A 16,435-nucleotide genomic window follows, 5' to 3' on the forward strand; every position below is an offset into this window, starting at 1 on the left:
ATGACTATCTTTCCTATTTAAATGCCAGTGTTGTGGAACTGGCGGGTTATTTCCAAAGACGGAGGGAAGGAATAGTTTTTAAGATATCTTAGATTCCTTTAAAGTTTTTACAGATTTATTTCTCCAACTGGACTTTCCCAATAGACCAGTGATTATCAACATATTGTAATCCCAGGCAGAAGGATAATACGGTCCTGCCTTGCATGACTTGCAACTCAATAAAAGGAATATTAAACTTACTGAACCTGAACTTTAATTCAAAGTTAAATAAAATTTTACAGAACAAGGTCATGTCCATAACCATCAGCACCATACGTTGCATAATAGAGGAAATAAAATATGATGACACATTTTATACAGTTATTTCATTATCACTCATCTGACACTATGGAATTGTGGGTGTTTCATAAATACATTATAACACTATGTTAATTGCACTCATTATGAACCAGATGTCAGGACATCTGTAGAATACCATATAATATTATCACCAACTGAAATGTTTATTCTGGCAATGCTGGTATTTATAATACTTCTATGTCAAGTATGTGTTTCCTTTTAGCTTTATGTGTGCTGATACAGAGGACATCACTTTTGTGAAAAGCGTTAATGACATGAAACATTTTGAAGGCAAACTAGGTATCACTGACTGTAGAAACAAACTATGGCTGCTTATACAGACATATAGGGATGTACATTATTATTCAAAATTAAATATTTAAAATTAAATGTTGTAAAAAAAAGGTAATTAAAAAATCCTTGTACCTAAAATTCCTAATGCTAAATTTGTTTTTATATATTTTTTTAAAGTTATGATTCTTACCAGTCTTCAGGATTGGTGATAAATGTATAATTTATTGGGGTTTACACATCGAGTAGGGGATATGTTGGTGTCACCCATTTACAGAAGTTGTTCAGGATTTAAAAAAATAAAAGTCTGCGCACACCTGTCCCCATTCACATCATTGGAGTTGAGTTGTAAAATAACCTATGGAGGTTCATAACTTTTAGGACTGTATGAGGACTTGTTTTATGCAGGACCAATTGTAATGACAATCTACTGCGAAACAAAAAAAATAAAATAGGTTGCAACTTTTCTTGTTTCTACACTTTACGGTAAAAATGTAATGTTATGTTTATTCTGTAGGTCAGTACATTTACAACACCAAAATTTATATAGGCTTTGTTTTAATAAACTACTTAAAAAAGTTAAAGGGGTACTCCTGTGGAAAACTTTTTTTTTTTTAAATCAACTGGAGCCAGAAATTTTAACAGATTTGTAAATTACCGTATTTATCGGGGTATACCACGCACCGGCCTATAACACGCACCCTCATATTACCAAGGATATTTGGGTAAAAAAAGTTTTTTACCCAAATATCCATGGTAAAATGAGGGTGCGTGTGTGCGCGTGTATACCCCGATACATCCCCAGGAAAGGCAGGAGGAGAGAGGCCGTCGCTGCCCGCTTCTCTCCCCCTGCCTTTCCTGGGGTCTAGAGCCCTGCTGCCGGCCCTTCTCTCCCCTTGGCTATCGGCGCCGCTGCCCGTTCTGTCCCCCTGACTATCGGTGCCGGCGCCCCATTGCCGGCGCCGATAGCCAGGGGGAGAGAAGCGGCGCCGACAACCAGGGGGAGAGAAGGGGCAGCGGCACCCATTGCCAGCGCCGCTGACCCGTTGCCTCCCCCCATCCCCGGTGGCATAATTACCTGTTGCCGGGGTCGGGTCTGCACTGCTGCAGGCCTCCGGCGTGCGTCCCCTGCGTCGTTGCTACGCACTGATGTCATGCGCCGCGCCGTGCAGCGCATAGCAACGACGCAGGGGACACACGCCGGAGGCCTGCAGCAGTTGATTTAATAAAAAGGTTATCCATGGGAGTACCCCTTTAAGTTATGTTTATTAGCAACCGATACTCACTGGATACTAAGCATGCTCAGCTCAGTGAGGAAAAGCATGCATGCTCTTGAATTACTTCTTGAATTGTGCTGACACAGTGTGTGTTGTACCATTTCAGTTCTTTATCAAAGCTGGATCATGTCTTAGAAGTGCTAGGTCATCTTCAGCTAAAGTAGGATGCAAACATATTCTGTATAGATGGATGATAGGCCCTCAGAATAAGTTCTGCTGGAGCATCCAAGAAAACCCAGTCTGGCACTTCACTATAGTTCGTGGTAATGGACTGGAGGTTAATATTTACTGAAATTCAGTTGTTAAATCAATGCATATCTTTACAGAAACCAGATTATGAGGGTGCCAGTACATGTAGTGGTCTGTGCAGTACTACTATATGTGGTTTTTACAGCTTTGCAATGTGGCTTTAACCACATGGCTTGTAAAGGTAATAACAGTAGGTTAAAACTGGGCCAGATGATTCTTATATCATTTACCTGTGGGTTTAGGACTATAAAGTAGGAAATAGGTGCTAATAATTGCTTACAAAATACTCTGTGTCACGGCCAGCAACCGCAGCCATTAATGTACTTTTATCTTTTTTAAACAATACAAAATATCTTAAATCACACAACCTAAAACACATTGTTCATACAGCTGTGTAATTGAAAATCTAGTAGTATTCTTTACAATGGCTTTTGTCATATGACTTTTTTTTTACCAGTACTGGGCCAGCCTTCTGCACTGCCAATGAACCCTTACCTTGTTTGTACAGGCATGAATAGTGTACAGTTATTTAACCTATCATTGATCACCCAACATGAGCTCAACATATCAGGTATAGTGTAGGTGTAGTGTGCATGAAGGCAAAAGTCTTTCACAGCAGATAAGCAGCTGCAAATCTCAATAAGACCTTGAAAACAGACACAATATGTGGATGATTTATCAAGACTGGAATCTAAATTAATCCCGAGCACGGGCACACTAGATTCCTGTAAAGGGGTAGAAGATAGTTTTAGTATTATACAGACATACAGGGGGCAGGCAAAAACATAAAAAATCACCTCATTTTTCACAAGCTTTTCACAAAAACCATGCCCCCCTGTGTAGCAAGCCCCACCCACTTGGCTTCCTGTTTGGCAAACACTGGCATAGAGCCTATTTTTGTCTTCATAATTTTGTATTCATATTCCTGGTAATATAATTGCATATGCTTTGTGACTCTAGGCCAATTGTCTGCTCCTTTTTCCCAGCCATGTTCAAGTCCATTCACTGCGGTTTAAGCATAGAATCAAAGGCGAATGACCAGGGAGTCAGGAGTTTGTCTGGCGCAGAGAGGAACCATCAGACAGCCAAGTAAAATCAATGGATTTATTAGATGCAACGCGTTTCGCTGTGCATGCGCAGCTTCATCAGGCATGATGATGAAGCTGCGCATGCGCAGCGAAACGCGTTGCATCTAATAAATCCATTGATTTTACTTGGCTGTCTGATGGTTCCTCTCTGCGTCAGACAAACTCCTGACTCCCTGGTCATTCGCCTTTGATTCTACACTTACCCAGGAGGGCTGCAGTGGACCTGCTTTCATATCTCTTCTGCTCTTAACCTTGTTGTGTGTGGGCGCACAACCAACTTCGGTAAGCGGCTTGGGAATCACCTTCCCCTACCCCCACCTGCAAGATCTACTGATCCCGCACATGAGGCGCCTTCCTTCCTTTCTCTGCGGTTTAAGCATAGGATCGTTCCACCGCCACTAGGTATGTGTGCAACATTTCAAGAGCCGTCGATCTCTTTGTCAAGCATGTTTGACAAAGAAAGTGACAGCTGTGATGAAATGCTCTGACAATTTTTGTGCACCTGGGTGAATATGTTTTTTGGATAATGTATCATTGTATGATCTGAAGAATTTTGATAAAGCATTTATTCAGCTCTATGGATGAGTACACAACAGTGTCAAGAAAAAGCCTAGAGCCCTTCATTACAAGGGGGCCCTTAGTTAAGAATATCACATCTGAGCAGCATCAAGTATGAGGTTACAAAAATAGTGAAGGTTTTTTTGGTTACACTTGGGGGGGAAAAAGGGTAGTTTGTGCTGTGAGCTCTAGTTTACATTTATTTTTATTTTTCACTTCATAGGAAACCAATAATTTTTATGTGACTGTGCTCTATACACTATTCCTGGAATATGGTACAGAACACAAAAGCTTTTATCAGCAGACATAGCCCTGCCAGAGTATTTGTGAGAGAAGGATCAGGGTATTTGTAAGATGCCCTAACAAGCACACAGGGTATCTGCACCCACCATATGCCCGCTGATCACAGATAGGACTTATGTGTCAAAAAACTTCTCGATGGGGACCCTTTAATTGAATCTGATGGTTCACATATGAACCACTGTCTGGTGTTACTCGCCCTCATTACCCCCAGATGCTGCCATTCCAATATTTTTTATTTGCTGGGTTTAAAAAACAAACTTCTAATACCCCTTTAAACTACCCCAGCCCTCTCTACACACCTGATTGGCCTGCTCTGCTTTACTTGCCAGACAGCAATAATATTTATCTACAGTATATGTACAGAGAAAAAAAAAACTTATCTTTATTAAATACACATGACAAAAGCTGAGACAATTCCCCATAATGGCCTATTGCTTTATTAGAATAGATAGCAAGCGATAAAGTGTGCAGATATAGATATTTTATACAATCAGTATTATAAATAGTGAAGACTACTTTAACAGGTAACCACAATCACTTACATAAGGTGAACATCACTTCCACATTCATTTTTACCAAGATAAGGGAAGGATTGTTCCTTTAAATAATCTCTGTATGACACTTATGTAAAATCCTGTCTTCCGTTCCATAACAGCGGTTGTCTTCCTGATGGTTCTGGCAGCAGAATTATGAATTTCAGTTTCCATTAACTGTGGGTTCTACTAAAATAGATGGCTGATGTGTTTTATGGAGCAGTTACACAGCAGAGTATTGGCGCTGTCTCATATCTGCTCAACAGCTGAATCTCGTTTGGAATTCGGTACAATCTCATCTACAAGATAGAAGATTTTTTTTTAAGAGAATAGGATTTTTAACTTTAAATGGACAAACATCAAACGTTCTTTGCATGTAAATTCATTGTGTGCTTTATTTTCTTATGTCTCTGTGCAGTTTACATGTGACTCACTAGCACGGTATAAAGATTAAAGGGGAAGTTTTATCTTCACTCTTTTTCAATTGGGGCTGGCCCAGTGATTAGCTGAGTGCTGCAGGTCCAGCTTTGGAAAACTCAATGATAACAGATAGTTGTAGAGTTATATATTGACCATAAAAGTGAATCCATTTAAATGAGCCATATTGCTCAAGCTAGAGCTACCATTTCTTAATGTGTGTGGTCGTAATCTGAGTGCTCCTCTTTAAAGGGAAACTGACAGGGGGTTAGAAGAACCTGCTATTATGAGCTAAGAAGACAGAGGACACTGGTAAACAATGTATATCTGTTATTCCTTAATGAGGGAGTTCAGTGTACTGTGGGCGTTACTTTACCCCTAGGTGCACTGATCCGGCTGCCCCCCCACTTCTGATGGTGGGCACCTCCGCATGAAAAGTCATCTGGAACAGAGGAGAGGGATAAAAGGGCTACATTGTTAATCAGTGTTTAAACAGAAAGGGGAGATACATCATGAACAACACAACACAGGCAAATAACCAAGCAGGCTCACATAAAACAAAGGACACTAAAAATAGGTATTATGGTAAAATACTGAGTCCAATGACACACTTATCACCTACCCTGAAAACTGGTGATAAGGGTTGATTCTGGGACAACTCCCTAAACTCAGGTCAGTACTGGCATCATGGCAAAAGCCATAAAACTAGATCAGTTATGTGTGTCATGGAAGCTATTGTGCATGTGTGGACTGAACTTTATTGTTACAAAAGTATTTCTTGTAGTCCAAGAAAAATATGCTTAGCCAAATAGAAGTTGCAATAACACACAACAATATATTTCTTACTTAGAATATTATTGATATAAATACTTTTTGCACTAAGCTCTCTAGTCTCTATTTACTGCTATGAATTTATCATCAAACAGAAACATTAGAGGAAAACTGCCAGCCTATTCATCCACACTAAACCCAATACACTGGGCTATAGTGTGGGTGACCAGGAGTCCAATGAGGGGTCACTTACTTAAATATGTCTAGTAGGTCCTGAGATATGTCTTCTGGGGGACATCAGAGCCTGTCTTACTCCATGTCTCTCAGGTTATTGTCCAATTTATTTTCTCATACATAATGGTCATAGCATATTTTGCTTCTTATTGGTATTCAACTGCCCATTAGCTGGTCTCTGTCTAGATAGATAGACATGGTGGGGGTATACAAAAAAGAAAACGCAGATATGGCGCCTTGTTGAGTTGTGTAAAATTACAGACACAACTCTGGGATGCTCTCAAAGTGGTATGACGTGAGATTCCGGGGGCCGCTGGCTGTCTGCACCGCTGGCGGTCCTGATGCTGGCAGGTGATGTGCGGCGGGATTCAGGGAGCTGCAGGATATGAGCACCACTGGCAGGCGGTTGGGATGCGTGCGACTGTGGTGGGGTTCCGGGAGCTGCTACTTGTCAGCACCGCTGGCAGGCGGTCAGGATACAGGCTGGAAGTGGGTTGCGAGTGTCTGTGGCAAGGGACAACCCAAAATCCAACTTATGTGCAGCACTTTTCCGGGTTGAAAAAGACGATTTCGGAAAAATAAAAAGTTCACACAGTATTCCTGCCGAAATCGTCTTTTTCATCCCAGAGAAGCGCTGCACATACATCGGATTTTGGGTCTGTCCCTTGCCACGGACATCCGCAACCCACTTCCAGCCAAGATAAATAGACAGATACAGACAGCAGGGTAGAGGCAGCACAACTGTAGTTTAAAAGTGGTTTTAGGGTGCAGGCAAGTAGAATACACGGTCCCAATCATAGACCATGGAAGTAGACCAAAGATAGTGCAAAATGGTGATGGTTTATTAACCCATGGAAGAGATACAACGTTTCAGCAGCATCATGCTGCCATTCTCAAGCATGATACAAGGTTACAAGTGCTGGTTTATATCAGGTATGAGTGGTAGCGGGGAAAAGGAATCCGATCCTGGCGCTCACCCGTGCGGCAGCTGAGGAAATGATGTCAGGAGCCGTGATGAGGTAAAAGATGCACTTTATTTTGGATAAAGCAGGGACTACGCATTGCGAGGGGACAGGCTCCCCTCTTCCTCAGGTCCAATCATAAGGGCTAGGGGGTAGGGCTTGTGTTTTAAAGGGAAAAAGCCCGCGAATTTAGGTGCTCATAATCACAGAATACACAATAATGCAAAAAATAGCAGACAAATACATAATATATAAGGATCGTGAGCGATACAAACATGTGGGGCACAGAATGTTACAAAGGCCCCATGTGAAAACAAAAGATAGGATACGTTCTATATTTAGTATAGTTTCATGCACCAAGTATTGGGCAGTGATACTATACGACATGGTGCACAGGAAGTCCCAGTGGTATGGGGCCATGGACAGACGGCACGCTTAGTCGCTGTTCAGGCATAGCAGGGACAAACCTCTGGATGGGAGACATAGGAACCGGCAATCCAAGCCCTTCCATTGAATCCAGATGATTTGAGGTGGGTACATGGTTTAGGCAGAAAATAGGCTGGCAGACCTAAGGGGGGTGGTAATGTCTATAGCTTGATATTAGCAGATGAGCTCAGTTGCCTCATTCAGACCCTTAGGGTGAAGTGTCTGGAGGAGTAAATCCAGAACATCTCTTTTTTGTTCAGTATTGCAGACCTGTTGTCCGCACCAATGGGGATCTGCTCAATTGGTGTGATGGTAATTGGGTTAGGGATGTCCTTATGATGAATACTGGTATGTCTGGATAAGCTGTGGAGGAGAAAACCTTTTCTTATATTCGTCCTGTGCTGGTTCAAGCGTATGTGAAGTGCTTGTGTGGTCCGACCAATGTATTGTTTGCCCCATATACAGTTTATCAGGTAGACCACGTAAGATGATTGGCAGGTCATGCGGGATTTGAGGTGGAACGTGGCACCCGTTGCTGTGCTCGTAATGGTTGATTGCTTATGGCAGATGGTAGTGCAGCATAAACATCTGGGATGACCACATTTAAAGGCTCCATTCTTCGTGGTCATGGTATTGAAGGTACCCCCTATGGTTGGATGTTTTTTCTTTTTCTTACCACGGCTAGGGGCGATCAGATTGCGTAGAGTAGGAGCCCTACGGTACGTAAACCTAGGTTTATCTGGAATTATTCCAGAGAGATGGGGATCTGATTTCAGAACATTCCAGTGTTTGTTGATGATTTGTTGTATAATTCTGTGGCCTCCAGAGTATGTGGTAATAAAATTCAATGTTGGATTACTTCTGTCTGACTTTGCCTGTTTCCTTTTTCTGGGGCCAGGAGATATGGGTAATGGTGTAATTTAATTCCCCTTTGTTTCCAAGGGATGGACTAGGGAAACAACAGGATCCATCGCTGCTGGTTCCGGGAGAGCCACCCAAGCCGAGGATTCTGCTTCAGGAACCGGTAGGCAATCTTCCTGAGTCAATTTGAGGGTTCTCTGGTATGCATCCCTAACCAGCTGTTTGGGATAGCCCTTTTCGTGGAAGCGATCTTTCAAGATTCCTGCTTGTTCTTTGAACGTTTTTTCTTCTGCACAGTTTTTTCTAATCCTGCGGAATTGGCCGTACGGAATATTCCGTTTCCATTTCTTGTGATGTCCACTCTGGAAAGGAATATAACTGTTTGAATCCACTGGTTTGAAAAACGTGGACGTAGTAATCCGGTTCTCAGTGTGAGTTATCTGTAAATCCAGGAACTCTATGGATGTTCTGGAGATGTTGAGGGTCAGTTTGATACCCCAGGTGTTTTCGTTGATTTGCTGCACTAGGGTGGAGATAGAATCAATGTCCCCCTTCCAAAGAAAGAACAAATCGTCGATATACCTCCGGTATACAGACACGTGTTTGGAAAAAAGGGGGTTGGGGGTAATGAAGCTACCCTCGAAGCACCCCATAAAGAGGTTAGCATAGGAGGGGGCCACGCGGGTCCCCATCGCTGTGCCTCTCGTCTGATGGTATGTCCTGCCGTCAAATGTAAAAAAGTTATTTTCCAATATCATCTGGAGACACTCCATAAGAAAGGATACCTGTGCAGGGGGAATCCGTGTGTCCCCTTCGAGATGTGTTCTAGAAAGAAAAAACGTTCAAAGAACAAGCAGGAATCTTGAAAGATCGCTTCCACGAAAAGGGCTATCCCAAACAGCTGGTTAGGGATGCATACCAGAGAACCCTCAAATTGACTCAAGAAGATTGCCTACCGGTTCCTGAAGCAGAATCCTCGGCTTGGGTGGCTCTCCCGGAACCAGCAGCGATGGATCCTGTTGTTTCCCTAGTCCATCCCTTGGAAACAAAGGGGAATGAAATTACACCAGTATCTCCTGGCCCCAGAAAAAGGAAACAGGCAAAGTCAGACAGAAGTAATCCAACATTGAATTTTATTACCACATACTCTGGAGGCCACAGAATTATACAACAAATCATCAACAAACACTGGAATGTTCTGAAATCAGATCCCCATCTCTCTGGAATAATTCCAGATAAACCTAGGTTTACATACCGTAGGGCTCCTACTCTACGCAATCTGATCGCCCCTAGCCGTGGTAAGAAAAAGAAAAAACATCTAACCATAGGGGGGACCTTCAATACCATGACCACGAAGAATGGAGCCTTTAAATGTGGTCATCCCAGATGTTTATGCTGCACTACCATCTGCCATAAGCAATCAACCATTACGAGCACAGCAACGGGTGCCACATTCCACCTCAAATCCCGCATGACCTGCCAATCATCTTACGTGGTCTACCTGATAAACTGTATATGGGGCAAACAATACATTGGTCGGACCACACAAGCACTTCACATACGCTTGAACCAGCACAGGACGAATATAAGAAAAGGTTTTCTCCTCCACAGCTTATCCAGACATACCAGTATTCATCATAAGGACATCCCTAACCCAATTACCATCACACCAATTGAGCAGATCCCCATTGGTGCGGACAACAGGTCTGCAATACTGAACAAAAAAGAGATGTTCTGGATTTACTCCCTCCAGACACTTCACCCTAGGGGTTTGAATGAGGCAACTGAGCTCATCTGCTAATATCAAGCTATAGACATTACCACCTCCCTTAGGTCTGCCAGCCTATTTTCTGACTAAACCATGTACCCACCTCAAATCATCTGGATTCAATGGAAGGGCTTGGATTGCCGATTCCTATGTCTCCCATCCAGAGGTTTGTCCCTGCCATGCCTGAACAGCGACTAAGCATGCAGTCTGTCCATGGCCCCATACCACTGGGACTTCCTGTGCACCATGTCGTATAGTATCACTGCCCAATACTTGGTGCATGAAACTATACTAAATATAGAACGTATCCTATCTTTTGTTTTCACATGGGGCCTTTGTAACATTCTGTGCCCCACATGTTTGTATCGCTCACGATCCTTATATATTATGTATTTGTCTACTATTTTTTGCATTATTGTGTATTCTGTGATTATGAGCACCTAAATTCGCGGGCTTTTTCCCTTTAAAACACAAGCCCTACCCCCTAGCCCTTATGATTGGACCTGAGGAAGAGGGGAGCCTGTCCCCTCGCAACGCTTAGTCCCTGCTTTATCCAAAATAAAGTGCATCTTTTACCTCATCACGGCTCCTGACATCATTTCCTCAGCTGCTGCACGGGTGAGCGCCAGGATCGGATTCCTTTTCCCCGCTACCACTCATACTCTCAGACCGTCCGGCCGGACGGGTGGATCCGGGCAGCACACCGTGGATTTCCACTTACCCACACCAGTTGGGCCCCTTCAAGCTGCAACAGGTGTTATGCTCTCAGCATAACACCACCAGGTGAGAGCATTCCTTACGCTTCCTCACCTGTCACTTGTAATAAGGATAACGGCACATAGATAGGCGCATTTTCCCTTTTTGTCTTTCATACTTCTCGGTTTATATCAGGTGTATCATTAACATCATGATAAGTGACAATCAAGATATAACATAATAAAAGAAGTAAATAGCAAGTGTATTTAAATAAATACATAGTACAGTGAAAACATAAAGAGCATCACATAATTAAATCTCATATTATAAAAACATGATCACTAAATAAAGTGCACATATGCATATAAAATGCTTAACAAGTATGTAATGAGCAGTTGTGTGTTTAAAAACAAGGTAAATGGATTCCGGGGGTTGTCCGGGGCAACATACCGAATAGCGTAATACACGCATCCATGTCTGCGTCCCTGAGTCTCCGGAGATGTTCATCACAGTCATATGGCTGGCAACTAGCCAATGACCTGTGTGGTGTGTAGATGTCATAGCTGACGGACCTACCTACCTACATAGCGCCAGCCAATCGGTATACTTCCTACGATATATCCTTACTTTCAATGGCTGTGCGGACCTCTCTGAGTGTTCGGCACATGCACCAACCATTCCGTGGGCTTTGCGCATGCGTGGACACCGTAGTAGGTCCGTCAGCTATGACATCACCACACAGGTCATTGGCTAGTAGCCAGTCATGTGACTGTGACGAACATCTCCGGAGACTCAGGGACGCAGACATGCATGCGTGTATTACTCTATTCGGTATGTTGCCCCGGACAACCCCCGGAATCCATTTACCTTGTTTTTAAACACACAGCTGCTCATCACATACTTGTTAAGCATTTTAAATGCATGTGTGCACTTTATTTAGTGATCATGTTTATATGAGATTTAATTATGTGATGCTCTTTATGTTTTCACTGTACTATGTATTTATTTATATACACTTGATGTTTAGTTATTTTTTTATGTTATATCTTAATTGCCACTTATTATGATGTTAATGATGCACCTGATATAAACCAGCACTTGTAACCTTGTATCATGCTTGAGAATGGCAGCGGGATGCTGCTGAAACGTTGTATCTTTTCCATGGTTAATAAACCATCACCATTTTGCACTATCATTGGTGTGCTGCCAGGATCTTTTTGCCTTTAGATAGACAGATAGATAGAAGCTATAGATTCTATAAAAGAATCACATGGCCAATGGTAATTGTTTAATAGATGTAAACAGGAATTTATCACATTTGCAAAAACAAAAAGGTGTTTCTGGCCAATGCAGACATTATTTAGTATTGATGCCATTTTCCTACAGCTTTATGTCTGTATTTTGTCTTTATTTATTTGTTAAACAATATGGCTTTTTATCTGACAAGACTATGCCTTATCAGTTCCAGGCCATCTCAGCAGGAGATAATTCTCTCAACACATTACAGGGGGATGGTCACCGGAGGGGATATGTTGTGGTTTAAAAGTATTCTTTGTGGATAGGTGACAGAGAGGTAGGGGGATGGGTTTTAAAAAGTTTTGGAGACAGTAAAAGGAAGTCATTTTTCTTGTGTTTTGTGTAGCTATAAGGAAGGGATATTTTACTTTTCTGGTCTTTACCTCAGACTTGATGCTGAATCAGCCAAGGTGTGTGAAATGGCCTTGTATTGAAATAAGGTATGCAGAGCCCAGAATGGACACTGAATGCAGCTATTTCCATGAAGAAGAAGCTTAATTGCACTCTCCAGAAATAGTCATACCATTACCTAGCATAGAGTTTCAGCGATTGCCCTTTTGAGATATGTTTTGTATGGACACAAAGATGCCTTTCTACAGGAATGTAAAAAGTGTTGTATTATACTAAGAACCTGAAACCCTCCAAACGTACTGAGCAGAACTAAGTGGCTTCTTGGACCTTGTGTCCTGCCAGAGGAATGACATCACTTCAGGACTGATACAGATCACATGGTAAGTTATCCTTGGATTATTGCTCAACTTTGGTAGATGCACTTTGCTTTCCAGGAGTAACTTGTTGCTACATTGGGTAGAGATGAGAAATATTCATTTAATTAGATGGTAACAACTTTTTAATAATATTGGGCCAAATTGCCTTCACTCTTACAGAAAACATGTTGATGTTATGTACCTGGAATGTTGTTGTATTTGATGTAATGTTGCCCTTAGCAAATACTTCTGAACAGAATGTTCAGGAAAAGCAGAAATTCTAGAAGTAATGGTGTTGGACTAAGCAGAATTTAATTACTGTGGTTGGACGCAGACCTTATTTACTGGGTTTTACAGCACTTCCTGTTAATTGGATTGGAGCTATTTTCATTTTTCACTGTTTATCTTGGAATATGTTATAAGAAGAAGATCTTTCTGTTTAACACAGGATAGGAGTTATGTGATCACATTAAAACACCCTACATATTGAGGGAGAAAATGTAATTGCATGCGGAGGAATGAAGTTATAGTATTGCTGGAGGAGAGAGGAGATAGGAATTATCAGCTCAGTGAAAAGATGTTTTTGTTGGCAAATTTATTTTCCAAATAACTTGAAAATGAAGGCATAGAAGTATTTATCCTGACTGTCAAAATTGATGGATAACAACTGGAATAACCAGGACATATATAGAAAATGTTACAAAACATCTAACATAATAGCAAAAATATTCTATATTTTCTATAAAACTGTTTTAAGGTTGCTTCCTAAAAGTTACAATATTCTCACTATGTTTACATCCTAAGAGTTGCCGTAACTATAGGGTGCAGTAGTATGTATGCAGCACCAAGGATGAGGTGACTTTGGGTCAACATTTTTTGACCTGGTGTAGAAGCACTTACAATAGACAGTATTTCACATAAATATATCCCTCACATTTGTTGGTACATAGTTTATAGCTTTTCATGTGACAATACTAAAGAAATAAGACGCTGCTACAATGTAAAGTTGTGAGAGCACAGCCTGTTTAGAAGTGTTTAATGTTGTGTTCCCTTAATATAACTCTGCACACAGCCATTAATGTCTATACCTTGGCAACAAATGTGAGTACGCCTCTAAATAGTGAGGTCTGTTCTGAGTAAAATCTGTCCTACGAAACTGCTGCATGGTTTTGCCCGTCGTGCTGCAGCTCAGTTTTAGGGTCATGGAAATCTTCTTATAGTATAGGCTGTTTTTATGTAGTGCAACAATTCTTTTTTTCAGATCCTTAGAAAGCTATTTTATATGAGGTGCCATGTTGAATTTCCAGTGACCAGTATTAGAGATTGTGAAACATGGTTACACTAAAGATTTACTTGACACCAGGGAGGGAAAATGGCTAATTGGGCTAAACTTGGACATTTTAACATAAGGATGTACACACTTTTGTTGCCAAGGTTTACACATTAATGGCTGTGTGTTGAGTTATTTTAACAGGCTATGCACTCCCTACTTAACATTGTAGCACAGTGTCATTTCTTCAGTGTTGTCACATAAAAAGATAATGAAATATTTACAAAAATGTGAGTGGTGTACTTACCTATGTTAGATACTGTATATCCATTTATCTCTGTATACGTAAGTTGGTCTAATCTTTGAGGAATAGGACAACTGTTTGTTGATTGGCTTATAAGGGTGGTCAATGAATTGAGCCACAATCTGACTTTAGAAACCCCTATATTTCTGCTTCATGGAAAATGTAGTATTATATGCTGACCATATAATTAATGAATGGCCGTGTAATACAAGGATGGCTAGGGCCATCAGAAAACAGTTCTTTGTGAAGGTCTCCACTTTGATTTAAAGTAAAAAGCTTGTCTATGTTAGATAAATGCTGATTAAAGAATTTCTAAAGTACTCCTCCAGGCTTAATAGAGGTATAAGCTTATAAGTTATGCAAAAGTATGCATTGTGAGCATTTAAAAAACTGATATTATACCTTTTTTGCTTCCACTTCTTAAAACCATCACACAGATGTGGGAAAATGCACACATGACCATTCGTAGGGCAGACAAGAAAGGCTTCGCTGTATTATTGAATATGTCTTTATATGAATGGATTCACATTTATCCGGCGAGCAGGAGCATCAATGGATGTAAAAAAACACTCCTTCTGTTACCAAAATTTTAATTTTTTGCCATTATGTAGTAATGCTATTACATTGATTGTATTGTCATCACATGGAGGTCTATGGTAATTATGGTAATGGCCGTGCCATGCTTTGTTTAGTACATAAATGCAAATGAGAGTGGTCCTAGCTTTGTGTATATGTGACAAAAAGATCTTTTTTGGGAATTATGTTATCAGTAGTGTTTGAAGACCCACAAATACATACTTGTACGTATATTAAACCAGTATGTGTAAATACCATCTTAAAAGGCATCATCATGTCATCAATAATTCAAGATAGAGACAGAAGAGATCTGCTCAGGTCAGTAAATAGGCATAGAAATCATGTGGAGATTCAAAAAAGAGGTCCGTTTTTTGGTACAACACTTATATCAGCAATATCCTAAATAAAAAAATATTACTGAAAAATACTTACCAGTTCTTATGCAAGATGCAAAATTATAAAAGATACCAGAAAAAGTTTTTCAACAAAGAGGTCACCCTCTTATCCACACAGTGCGGTTTCTACAAAAGTGGACAGAGCAGGTGTGTAGTATGTGCATATGCAGGGGAGGCACATTCTGTTACATATATCAACTGGCAGCTTCATGAATTCGTAATACCACAGAGTAGTTTATCAGATTAACTGGGTGGCGAGCATTTCATGCAGGCAAATATAAGGCGTGCATTGCTGAATAGAGAAGCCCTGTGGACCATCATTATAAATAGCATCCAACCAAATGGTCTTAATATGAACAATTGATTAAATATTGCACTATTAGATATGGAAACTAATTATGAAATGTATTTATTGGTTTCTAAGTAGTTTTATAATGTTTTAACTCTTAACTGTAAATTAACATGTCTCATGTTTGTCATATGCAGGGATCGCATTACATATCTTGCTTTCCTTTTGGCGAGTGTTCAGACCATGAGTATGTCCTAAAAGGGGTAGAAACAGTTTTTTGCGATTCATTTAAGTGAGCTGTGTCTATGTAACTGTAAAGATTTTAAGAGGTGAAATATAAAGATAATAAGATTTTATAAGGTTTTGAGGCTGTGTATACTATTGTCTTAATGTGCTTCAGAGGAGATTAGGTTATGCACCATTGCCTAGGTGAGCTGTATCATACTTAATGTGATAGACTTGTAAGTTGGTATTTACAAGGCATATCTAAGTAATGTATAATTCTCATTCCTGGCCAAGTTATTCAAACATGTACTGTATGTTCTCTAATGCATGCAAATGTATTCTTCCTTTTGATATGTACAGTTTGGATCAAATGAAAAGACAACACTCATTGGTGACTGCTTCATGTAAACAGCCCTTTAATCTTACGGACTCCTGCATATCTGACAGCATCTCTGCTAACCATATGACCATCTGAGGGCTCTAATGTGATGCTGACACAAACAAATCACTTATCAAAACTGCTAGGAGACTGGCGCCCATACAAATTACCTATTTGACATATAGGCTTTTTTTGACTAGTTTAGTTCACATGGACCCAGT

The 16,435-nt window shown here is 40.7% G+C and overlaps 1 long non-coding RNA gene across 1 annotated transcript in view; it reads right to left on the bottom strand.

The window, feature by feature from the left end:
- Window positions 1-4,528: 4,528 nt before the first annotated feature.
- LOC130362382 (uncharacterized) overlaps window positions 4,529-16,435 on the bottom strand; it is a 30,727-nt gene continuing 18,820 nt past the window's right edge. The window contains exons 3-4 of the long non-coding RNA XR_008891388.1: window positions 5,432-5,497; window positions 4,529-4,937 (exon numbers count right to left, since the gene is read on the bottom strand). This is a non-coding gene — a long non-coding RNA (uncharacterized LOC130362382). The remainder of the gene's footprint in view (window positions 4,938-5,431; window positions 5,498-16,435) is intronic.

Source organism: Hyla sarda, chromosome 3 (genome assembly GCF_029499605.1).
Source record: "Hyla sarda isolate aHylSar1 chromosome 3, aHylSar1.hap1, whole genome shotgun sequence".
In the NCBI taxonomy this organism is placed as follows: domain Eukaryota; kingdom Metazoa; phylum Chordata; class Amphibia; order Anura; family Hylidae; genus Hyla; species Hyla sarda.